Source organism: Trachypithecus francoisi, unplaced genomic scaffold (assembly GCF_009764315.1).
Source record: "Trachypithecus francoisi isolate TF-2019V2 unplaced genomic scaffold, Tfra_2.0 Lachesis_group7, whole genome shotgun sequence".
Classification (NCBI taxonomy): Eukaryota; Metazoa; Chordata; class Mammalia; order Primates; family Cercopithecidae; genus Trachypithecus; species Trachypithecus francoisi.
The window spans coordinates 31,810,982-31,822,702 of record NW_022681472.1 but is presented as its reverse complement, the minus strand read 5'-3'; the positions used below and the strand labels follow the sequence as shown (position 1 = coordinate 31,822,702).

The following is an 11,721-nucleotide window of genomic DNA, read 5'->3' as shown; positions in this document are numbered from 1 at the left end:
CAGTTTCTCTTTGCACATTTTGTTGCCTGCTTATATTCTAGCCACTCCAGCAGCTGATTAGATTGTGCCCACCCAGATTAAGGGTGGGTCTGCCTTTCCCAGCCCATTAACTCAAATGTTAATCTCCTTTGGCAACATCCTCACTGACACATCCAGGATCAATACTTTGTATCTTTCAATCCAATCAAATTGGCACTCAGTATTAACCATCACATTTTCTAAAGAGGAAGAATTTTACCAATCAGCAGAGCAAGTTTCTAGGACTTCTCAAACCCTTTTTATTATCTTGCTTCCCCTAGCCTGTGCCTTTGGAGCTATAGGTCTAATGTTCTTTATTCTTACCTCTGTTTTTAGTGGCTTTCAGAATCTGATGCTGGACCCATGAACACTCCAAGTTAGTTAAGATAGAAGTCAGTTGTTTTGGCAGTTCCCAGATGGTCGGGAATGTTGGAACTGGGCCACTCTTTTGTTTCCATTCCAAGAGAGAAGCCTAAATATGAGGGTTTTCTTGCCATTGTTCCACTCTATCTTCATAAAGGGAGGGTCATAAATACATGTGCCAAAGGCTAATATATATATATAATATATATATACACACACACACATACACACACACACACACATATATATGTACACGTATGTATATATGTATTTTACCCTTTTACTTGAATTCCTTCTTTATTTTACAATGACCTGGGTGATTCTCAACTGCTCTCTAGAGTTCTCACAGAGATATTTTGGTCTGTATATTATTGCTAACTCTGCATCCCTGTGGCAGAAGGAGGTCCTGTAGCTTGCTAGTCTCCTCTCTTGCTGACATCTCTTCAGAACTAGAATTTTGAACATCATTCACCAAGAACAAAGCAGGTAGTTATCTGGTCCCGTTTAGGCTACTCTAGTGAAATTTTATCTAGAGCATTACATTTATTTCGAGACAGTACGTATTAAGACCTACAGAGAATAACTAGACCATGTTTAAAGTAGAGAATGCAGAATTATAAAAGGGCTAAAAATTATATGATGTAAAAGCAGAGAAAAAGAGCTTGGAACATCAATAGAAATCAGAAAGTAATGGCTTATGTGATAAGATTTGATTATCTTCATCTTTGAACCTTAGTAACTAGTGCATATCAGGGTCTCAACAAGTATTACTGTAAAAAATCATAATATTATGGATTGGTAATATATAATATTACCTTCAACCAGTTGAAATAACGTGTTTGTTCCATTGTCACAAATTAGCATTTGTGTATGTGTGTGTAGGTCAATATAACTACCTGATTTTATATCTAAGGATGCTAAGAAAGCAGAGAGGGTGAGCGGGTTGCCTCTATCACTTAGCAAATAAAAAGAATTTAGAATTTGTATTTTGAAACTATTTTCATCCTGCTAAATAGAACTAAGCACATCCTCCTTATCGCTTTCATTTATTAAAAAATATATATAAAATTTGTTCCACATGTGGTATTGAGAAGCTGAGAAACCAGGATGTAATAAAGGCTATTTATGTCACAGAATAAGACAAAAACTACAAATCAGTGCTTTTTCATTTTAAAGATCCTGAACTAGCACACCAGTAAATATGTGCCTTAGAAATGATACAGACATGGAACATGTTTTATTACATTTAAAAAACTGCTAGTATCCCAATCAGATATTTGATGGGGATAAACTCTATTAAATGTTTTCTATTGAGTTGTTCAATTTTTCTATTGAGAATCTAGATGAATCATATTGAAGAGTGGTCCTAGTGGTTAATAATATCTATTTTTTATATTATAAATTGCAATGGCAACTATGTTTGCCACTAATTGAGGTCCCATTATATTTTAGGTACTCAATTTACATGTGCTATTATTTTCTTGCATATTTATTTTCATGTATTTATTTATTTTATTTGCTCAACAAATATTTTTCAAGGCCAAATAGCTGAGAAAGGTTTTATGTGCACAAAGTGCTCACCAATGGTGAAGAAAATATTAAAGAGTTATAAGAAATCTTTTCAGTACCCCTAGTAGCCAGGTGCTAGTGTACCCATCTTAACAAATGAGAAAAATAAAGCCAAGTAATTTGAACAAGAATTTAGTATTAATTAGTGGTATAATTTAGATTCACATTCAAATATATATGACTTTCAAGTTACATCTTTCTAATTTATAAACTATTTTTGAAAATGTTTAGTATGACCTTCAAAAAGCTACCAATTTTTCTAATAAATGGAAGCTATTTAGAGTAATTTGAAGTGCCTGATTAAAATATTTAAGAGTAATTCACTGATATAAAGACAATGATGATTTTAAAAGTATGAATAAAATTTGGATTTAATAATTAAATACTATAGCTCTTTCTATAGAGAATATTTGAACATTTTGAAATATTCATCTGAATTTCACACATTAACCCCATGAATATCATTGATTTGCCCATATTTTTGTCAACTTACATACCTTGTTTTTATTCTGAAAAATATAGTCTTCTTCCATAAAATGCAAAAAAGTCATCCACTTAAAGGTGGATGACTACTTGTGGTTAGGAAGAAGCAGGATTTGAACTATATCTTTCTCAAGTCAAGGATAGCAATATGGGAAATGCTTCTCTTTAATGAACATAACTATATACCAGATTAGCATTACACTATTTGTAGTTACACACTTGGTCATAAGAAAATGAGTAACCTTGGACTAGTTATTTGCACACTAGGCTTTTCATACTTTATTTGCAGAAAGAGAGAATTGGATTAGATCATTTGTTTTCAATTGATTTCTTAGAAGTATTTATTATGATGCCTAATGTATTAACTCAGTATTTTGAAACATCCTTTATTTACTATCTATGAAGAAGTAATACATTTATTAGGAGATGATATATGATTGTTCCTCAGCCTTTTGGCTAAGATCAAGTGTAGTATCTATTCTTTCCAGTTTCATACTTGTTATGTCCTCTATTTGAGGATGCAATATTAAATGAATTTTTGGAACTCAGAGATGGAATAGGAGCTTGTTCAATCCACTTCACATATTGACCTGGCCTATCAATAGTCTCAGAAATGGTACCTCCAAGAGGAATTTTAGAAAATACATTATTTACTTACTTTTCTTTTAAATGTAACAAAGTACTGCATAGTACTAAATGAGACCTTTTGATCTGAAATGTAACTATTAGTTACTACAGTCTAACTAAATGGAAAGAATCAACATTTTATTTGGCTTACTGTGGGTAAGTCTCCTTTCTTTGGTCATTTGTTCTACTAAGGTATTTCAAAGATGAGTTGAGATCTCTTGGAGACCATTAAATCCCAGGTAGGAATCCATCACAAATAATGACTGTGAAACTTCTTTTGAATTTTTGAAATCCTATGAGCCTTTCTCCTTTCTCATTTGAGCACTGAAATAAGAATTTCACATTGTTTTCCTGACTATGAAAGAAATTCAGTCCTAGGACTCTTCTGGTAACAGTTAAATTAAGCCAATATTATTTATTTTGTGTTTTTTTTTTTTTTTTTTTTGCATTACAGAAAGCCAAGTAAACAATAAAAGTTTTTTTTGAGGTCTTTTTCTTTCAGTTGATATCTTAATCAGAAATTTTCATTTTCTCTATCACTATTATAGTGGATAGTGAACATTTTAATATTGCTCAAGACTCTTTTTCTATGAATATACAGTAATTATTGTCTCATTGATTGTGAGCTCTGGAGTAGGTAAAAAAATGTTTATTTTAGTGTCAAAAAGAAGATTAAAATGCAGAATGGTTACTTTTTATAAGGCAAAATAATGAAAAGCATAACAATGGCTACCGGAAAGTTACTTTTTAAAATAAATTGTTTAATATTAATGAATTATTTTATAGCGATTTATTATTTTTGCTCTTGTGGAAAAGTCATGACTTCTGAATTTATGATGAATTTTTATTATTAGTCTTCTACAAATTCCTCACATTTCATGAATTCCAGATAATACAATACTATTAATTGCAGATAACAGAATAGAAACACATACTATTTTATACACACAGACACATACTCACACATATAGTTATATTTCACCTAATTTCAATAATAGTAGTTTGCCTCAATAAATGCTTTACAATGTCCAATGATCTAATTTAATGATCATGGCAATCTTATTCATGTTTGTAGTGGAAAGTCTGGAGGCTCAAGTGACTTCAACAAGGTAAACTTAATTAATAGATGATTTGCTCTTATAACTTAAATATTCTATTTACAAATTCAATCTTGACTCATTAATTTACTGATTAATCTATTCTATGACTATTTAATGAGACATGTGTAGCAATAAGGACCCACAGAGTTTCTCCTTCATGAGAATATACATTGTAGGGTAGGAACAAGACAATAGCCAGTGAACAAACAAACCAGGAGTTTTCAAAGTGGTATGAAGTAGTATAAATTTAGAAAAGAGTAGAGTAACAAGATAGAGACTGATGGATTCAGGTGGGAAGGTTGACATCCTTACAGACACACTTGTCAAGGATGATGCCTTTACAGAAATAATATTTTAATTTAGGAATGAAGAATGAGAAGGGGAAAGTAATCTCTAGTGCTAAGTGAAGCTATTCTATGCAGAATAAATAGGAAGGTCAAAATTTCTGAAGTAGGAAACAGTTGAACCAGTGTAATTTACAGGAAGAGTTTGGTTCTATAAGAAAGAGATAGAAAGAGAGCTTTATTCTAATAAATAATGGATAGGGCAGAGAGAGAAAAGGTTGGAAAGACATTTAGGAGGCAGATCATGCAGTCTTGTGAGTAGCCGGATATAGGGGAAGAGTTTAATGGAATCTACAATCATGCTGGGATGGACCTTTCAGTTTTAATCAGTGTATTGGAATGGACTCAGATCTCTTATGGCTAGTAATGAAAAATCTAATGATCTATCTTCCAACTATGTAAAATTGTAGGTGTTTCGTTCATTTTTATTACAATCAGATTCAACTAGATTATAAAAAAAAATTGTACAAGAGACAAACTGAATGGATTTGCATGAACATGTGAGTTTGTGTGTGTTTGAATCCTTATTATCTTATCCCTCTAGGAGAAGACAAATTACTTTAATCAATTTTTAATAAAATTTATGGAAAAAATATGTTATATCTCTACATAGCAGCAAGTGTCATGGTTTTCATTTTAAAAAACACACTTCTTATATTTAAATATTTTTTCTTTCCTAAATTTAGGGATTAAAATCAGAAACAGTACACTAAGACCACTCAAGCATTTTATGTACTAAATATATATTCCTTATATATTTTGCCTATAGAAGCAAGATCATGAAAGATGATACACAGTGCTCAGTAATGCTGACGAATTTCACCATGAGAGTAGTCCTCAGACTACTTGAATTCAGAACTCATTTACTCTTCAAAAAAATAAATACTCCAAATATTTTGTGTATGTCAGTCATATCTATAAACACTCATTGTATTATATATGAAAACTCTGAATTTTAAAAATATCTCTGTTAATTTATTTGGGGAGTAACAATAGTAAGCCCATAACATATTAACATAAATAATATTTTTATTGAAAAAATCTATGTTTTCCAAGCCAAAACAACATTTCAGAGAAGAATAGCATTGTTTATATATTTTCAAATCTTTTAAATATCGTTTTAAATAGAATTTGCACATCTATTTCTACATTCAATCTATTGTCATATATTGTGTGGTTGCCATATGTGAAAGAAATCACACAGATAAGTAGTTGGAAAAGAGAGTAATATTTTAATAGTCTTTTAGATAATTGTGGATATTCTTTTTTGGCATGACACCAAAACCAAGTTGTAGTTTCTTAAAGGTTAGTTGTAGTGTGGAATCTGAAAGTATCCTAATAAACTTTTCTTATTCTGTCTCATTAAAATCCATTGGTTTATCTAAAATTTTAAATGCGTCTTTACCTATGAATTATGCTATAATATTATGCACTGGTTATTTGGAAAATGATGGTTGACTGAGTTTTGCAGATCCCTCAAATGTTGACACATTTCTTTATATAATATTTTAAAAACAACATTAATGGTATCTCCTGTCTTATCAGAAAAGTCATTACAAATTAGGAAACTGTCAGGCACTGAGTTTTACACACCATTACTTTTGCTCTCTCAGTGAAAATAAGAACAAGTAAAAAGGCAAATAACATCTTAGTATTATTAATAAAATAGTTTTGACATTGCAGATCCCCTGAAAGTGTCTCGAAGATCCCCATGGGTCTGCAGAGCACATTTTGATAAGTGCTGCTTTATGACACAGGCCAAGATAAGCTTAGATTTTATTTTTAGAGCATTTTGAAGCTTTTGAAAAAAATTAAGCAGAGGAGTAATATGATCTTGTTTAAGATTTAAAAATAAGAATTTTGGTTACTAAGTGGAAAAGGATTTTTGGGGGGAGTAAGAAGGAAAATAGGAGAGAGATAAATTAGAAGAAATCATATGTAATACAAGAAAAGAGTTAATGGTGACTTCGAGTAGAATGGTAACAGTGGAAATGGAGGGAAAATGACAGAAAGTTTTGAAGACAGAACCATGGACTTGCCAATAGATTAAATCTGAGATACTTTAAGCTATGGTGACAGTTACTTATGGAAGAGGCTTAGGAGAGGAATAAAATGTTTTGAAGAACAACAAAAGTTCTTTTTTTTATATAATATTAATTATAAAAATACTTCATTAACTGTGCTGAGGGGAAAATAGTATATATTAATTATAAAAATATTTAATTAACTGTGTTGAGGGGAAAATGGTATCTTCTAAATATTGCTCTTGTGTCCTGCAACTTTACTAAACACTCTGCATTAGTGTTAGTAGCTTTTTAATGGATTTTTAGGAATTTCTATATTCCAAATAATGTTTGAAGATACAGACAGTTATGTTTCATCTTTTTTACTATGAATATGTTTTTTACTTCTTGCCTTATCTCATTTGCAAGGGGAAGCCATCTCTCTGTATTTTTTGCTTTTTTACTGATGCATAATATTTGTACATACTTATGGGGTACATGTGACATTGTTTATTTATAGACTGTGTAACAATGAAGTCACAGTATTTGGGTTGTCCATCACCTTGACTATTTATTATTTCTATATTTGGGAACATTCCAAGTCCTCTCTCATAGCTATTTTGAAATACACAATTTATTGTTGTTGACTATACTCACTCTACTCTGCTATCAAACATTACAATTTATTTTCTCTGTAATGTATGTTTGTACTCATTAACTCTTTACCACCCACTCTTCATAGACACTCTCCTCACTAATCCACATACCTTTCCTAGCTTCTGGTATGTATCAGTCTACTTTCTACCTCCATGAGAACAACTATTTAAGCTTCCACACATGAGTGAGACCCTATAGTATTAGTCTTTCTGTGCCTGGCTTATTTCACTTAACACAATGACCATCAGTTCCATCCCTGTTGCTGCAAAGGACATAATGTCATTCCTTTTATGGCTGAATAATATTCCACTATGTGTATACATACCACGTTTTCTTTATCCATTTGTCTATTGATGAACTTGGGTTGATTCCATCTCTTCTCTATTGTGAATAATCCTGCAATAAAGAGAGGTATGTAGGCATTTCTTTGGTATACTAATTCCTTTTCCTCTGAATAAATACCCAGTAGTAGGATTGCTAGACCATATAGTAATTCTATTTTTATGTTTTGAGAATTATCCATACTGTTTTCCATAGCGGCAGAACTAATTTACACGCCCACCAATAGTGTATGAGAGACGCTTTTCTCTGTATCCTCACCAGCTATCTGATACTTTTCCTTTTTAATAATAGCTGTTGTAACTGGAGTCAGATGATATTTCATTATGGTTTTGATTTGGATTTCTCTGATAATTAGTTATATTGAACATTTTTTATATATCTGTTGGCCTCTTATATGTCTTCTTTTGAGGAATGTATATTTATGTTTTTTCACCACTTTTTAATGGGATTATTACTATTACTATTGAGATGTCTGAGTTACTTGTATATTCTGGATATTAGTTCCTTGTCAGATGAATAGTTTGCAATTATTTTCTTGCATTAAAGAGGTTGTCTCTTCACCTTGTTGATTGTCATTTTTGCTGTTCAATTTTCTAGCTTAATACAATCCCATTTCTCCATTTTTGTTTTTGCTCCCTGTACTTTTGAGGTGTCTTAACCATAAAATGTTTGCCTAGACCAATGTCTTGGAGTGTTTATACCGTTTTCTTCTTTTATAGTTTCAGGTCTTGCATTTAAGTCTTTGATCCATCTTCAGGTGATTGTTGTATATGGTAAGATATAGGAGTCTGGTTTCATTCTTCTGCATATGGATATCCAGTTTTCCCAGCATTATTTATTGAAGAAGGTATTACTTCCCCAAAGTATGTTCTCGACACCTTTGTCAAAAATAAGTTGGCAGTAAATACGTGGATTTATTTCTGGGTTCTCTTTTCTGTTCCATTGGTCTATATGATTGCTTTCATACCAATACCATGATGTTTTGTTTACTATAGCCTTGTACTATATTTTGAAGACAGGGAGTCTGATGCCTCCAAGTTTGTTCTTTTTGCTCAGGATTGCTTGGGCTGTTTGGACTCTTTTTTGATTCCATCCAAATTTTAGGATTGTTTATTCTATTTCTGTGAAAAGAGGTGTTGGCATTTTGATAATATTTGCATTGACTCTGTAGATCACTTTGAGTAGTATAGTCAATTAATATTAATTCTTTCAGTCTGTGATTATGGGATGTCTTTTTATTTGTTTGTTTCCTCTTTAATTTTTTTAATCAGTGTTTTATAGTTGTTTCGTAGAGTTCTTTCACCTGGGTGGCCAAATTTATTCCTAGCAATAAATATTTTTTAATCTATTATAAATGAGTTAGCCTTCTTATTTCTTTCTCAGCTAGTTCACTATGGGTGTGCATAAATAAACACTACTAATTTTCATGTTTTCTTTTATCCTGTAAATTTACTGAATTTATTTATCAGATCTAAGAGCATTTTGGTGGAGTCTTTATGTTCTCCTAGGTATAAGATCATATCATCTGCAAAGAGAGATAACTTTACTTCCTCTTTTTGAATTTAGATGCCTTTTATTTCCTTCTCTTGGCTGATTGCTCTAGGTAAGACCTCCAGAGGATTCCTATGTTGAATAGGATTGATGAAAGTAGAAATCCTTGTCCTATTTCAGTTATTAGAGAGAAGGATTTCAGCTTTTCCCCATTCAGTATTATGTTAACTGTGGATTTGTCATATATGGCCTTTATTACACTGAGATATGTTCCTTCAATGCCTAGTTTGTTGAGAGTTTTTAATCTTAAATAAATTTTGAATTTTATAAAATGCTTTTTCTACATTTATTGAAATGATCATACAGTTTTTGTCTTTCATACCGTTGATATGATGTGTCACATTTATTGATTTGTATATGTTGAACCACCCTTGCATTCCTAGGAGGAATCCAACCTGATCATGATGTATCAACTTTTTTATATGCTGTTGTATTAAAGTTTGTTAGTGTATTGTTGAGAATTATTGCATCTGTGTTCATCAGGTGTTTTGGCCTGTTTTCTTTCTTTCTTGTGTTTTTAGCTACTATTGCTGTCAAAGTATGTTGGTCTCATAGAATGAGCTAGTGAGAATGGTGTCCTGTTGAGTTTTTTGGACTATTTTGAGGAGAATTTGTTCTTAGTTATATGAAAGCCATCTAGTCCCGAACTTTTCTTTGTGGATAATGTTTTATTACTGATTCAGTATAATTACTTGTTATTGGTCTGTTTAGGTTTTCTATTTCTTCCTGATTCAGTCTTGGTAGGTGGTATTTGTCTAGGAATTTATTTCCAGTAGGTTTTCCAGTTTGTTACTGTATAGTTGTTTGAGTAATCTCTGACGGCATTTCTTTTTTTGGGGGGTGGAGGGGAAGAGTGTCATTCTGTCACCCAGGGTGAGTACAGTGGCACAATCTCGGCTCACTGCAACCTCTGCCTCCTGGGTTCAAGCGATTCTCCTGCCTCAGCCTCCCAAGTAGCTGAGACTACAGGAGCATGCCACCACGCCTGGCTAATTTTTTTGTACTTTTAGTAGAGATGGGTTTTCACCGTGTTAGCCAAGATAGTCTCTATTTCCTCACCTCGTGATCCACTCGCCTGAGCCTCACAAAGTCCTGGGATTACAGGCGTGAGCCACCACGCCTGGCCGGCCTTTTGTGTTTCTCTGCAACCTTTGAAATGTTTCCTTTTTCATTTCTGATTATGTTTATTTGTGTCTACTCTCTTTTTTTCTTTGTTATTCTAGCTAGAAGTTTATTGAATTTATTTTCCAAAAAAAAGCTACTTTTTATTTTGTTGATATATATATATATATATTCTATTTCATTTAATTCTCTGATATTTGTTATTTCTTACTTTCTACTAATTTTTGGATTGATCTGTTCTTGCTTCTCTGGTTTCTTGAGGTGCATTGTTATATTGCTATTTGAAATATTTCTACTTTTTTGATGTAAGCATTAGTTGCTTTTCTTTTAGCAATGACTGTGTTGTATCCCATGGGTTTTATGTTTTGTTTAGATATTCAGTTTTTTCCAGGAACTTTTTTATTTCCAGCTTAATTTCTAGCTTGACTCAGTGGTCATTTGGTACTATGCTATTTAATATCCATGATTATGTACAGTTTCCCAAGTTCCTCTTGTTATTCGTTTTCAGTTTTATTCTATTATGGTCTGGGAAAATACTTGATATGATTTTGATTTCTTTTCAATTTGTTGATAATTGTTTTGTGTCCTAACCTATGGTCTATCCTGGAGAATTCTTAAGTACTAATTAGAAAAATGTGTATTCTAGGCCGGGCGCTGTGGCTCACACCTGTAATCCCAGCACTTTGGGAGAAAAATGTGTATTCTGTAGCTGTTAAATGAAATATTCTGTAAATATCTCTTAGGTCCACTTGGTCCAATGTCCAATTTAAATCCAATATTTCTTTGTTAATTTTAGATGATCTGTCTAATGCTGAGACTGAAGGGTTGACATCTTCAACTATCATCGTATTGAAGTCTATCTCTCCTTTAACATTTAATATTGTTAGCTTTATATATTTGGGTGAGCTCCAGTGTTGGGAGCACATATATTTAGAATGGTTACATCCTCTTGCTGAATTGATCCATTTATTATTAAATGAAGACCTTCTTTGCCTCTTTTTGTAGTTTTTGACTTACAGTTTGTTTTATCTAAGAAAAGTGTAGCTACTTCGACTCGCTTTTGGTTTTTGTTTGTATGGAGTATCTTTTTACATCCCTTTACTTTCAGTCTGCATGTGTCTTTACAGGTGAGGTTAGTTTCTTGTAGGCATCATATAATTAGGTCAAGTTTTCTTATCCATTCAGCCGCTCTGTATCTTTCAAGTAGAAAGATTAATCTGTAACTTTTAAGATTCTCATTGATATGTGAGAGCTTATTCCTATTATTTTAATAGGAATTGATTTCTGATATTAAAATAATTAATATCATTATTTTAATTGACTTCTGGTTGTTTTGTATATTTTCTGTTCCTTTTTCTCTCCCTTATTATTTATCATTGTGGTTCAGTGGTTTCCAGTACTGGTAACATTTGATTCCTTTCTCTCCCTTATCTGTGTGTTTGCTTTACTAGTGGACTTTATACATTGATGTATTTTCATAATTGTAGCTATCATCCTTTTGCTTCCAGGTGTAGGACTCCCTTAAGGACTTTTAGTAGGGCT

At 32.1% G+C, this 11,721-nt stretch overlaps 1 non-coding gene across 1 annotated transcript; it reads left to right on the top strand.

Moving 5' to 3' along the window:
- Positions 1-2,869: 2,869 nt before the first annotated feature.
- Positions 2,870-3,060, top strand: LOC117079728. The gene has a single exon (XR_004435576.1). It is a non-coding gene; the product is annotated as a U2 spliceosomal RNA (small nuclear RNA).
- Positions 3,061-11,721: the final 8,661 nt, after the last annotated feature.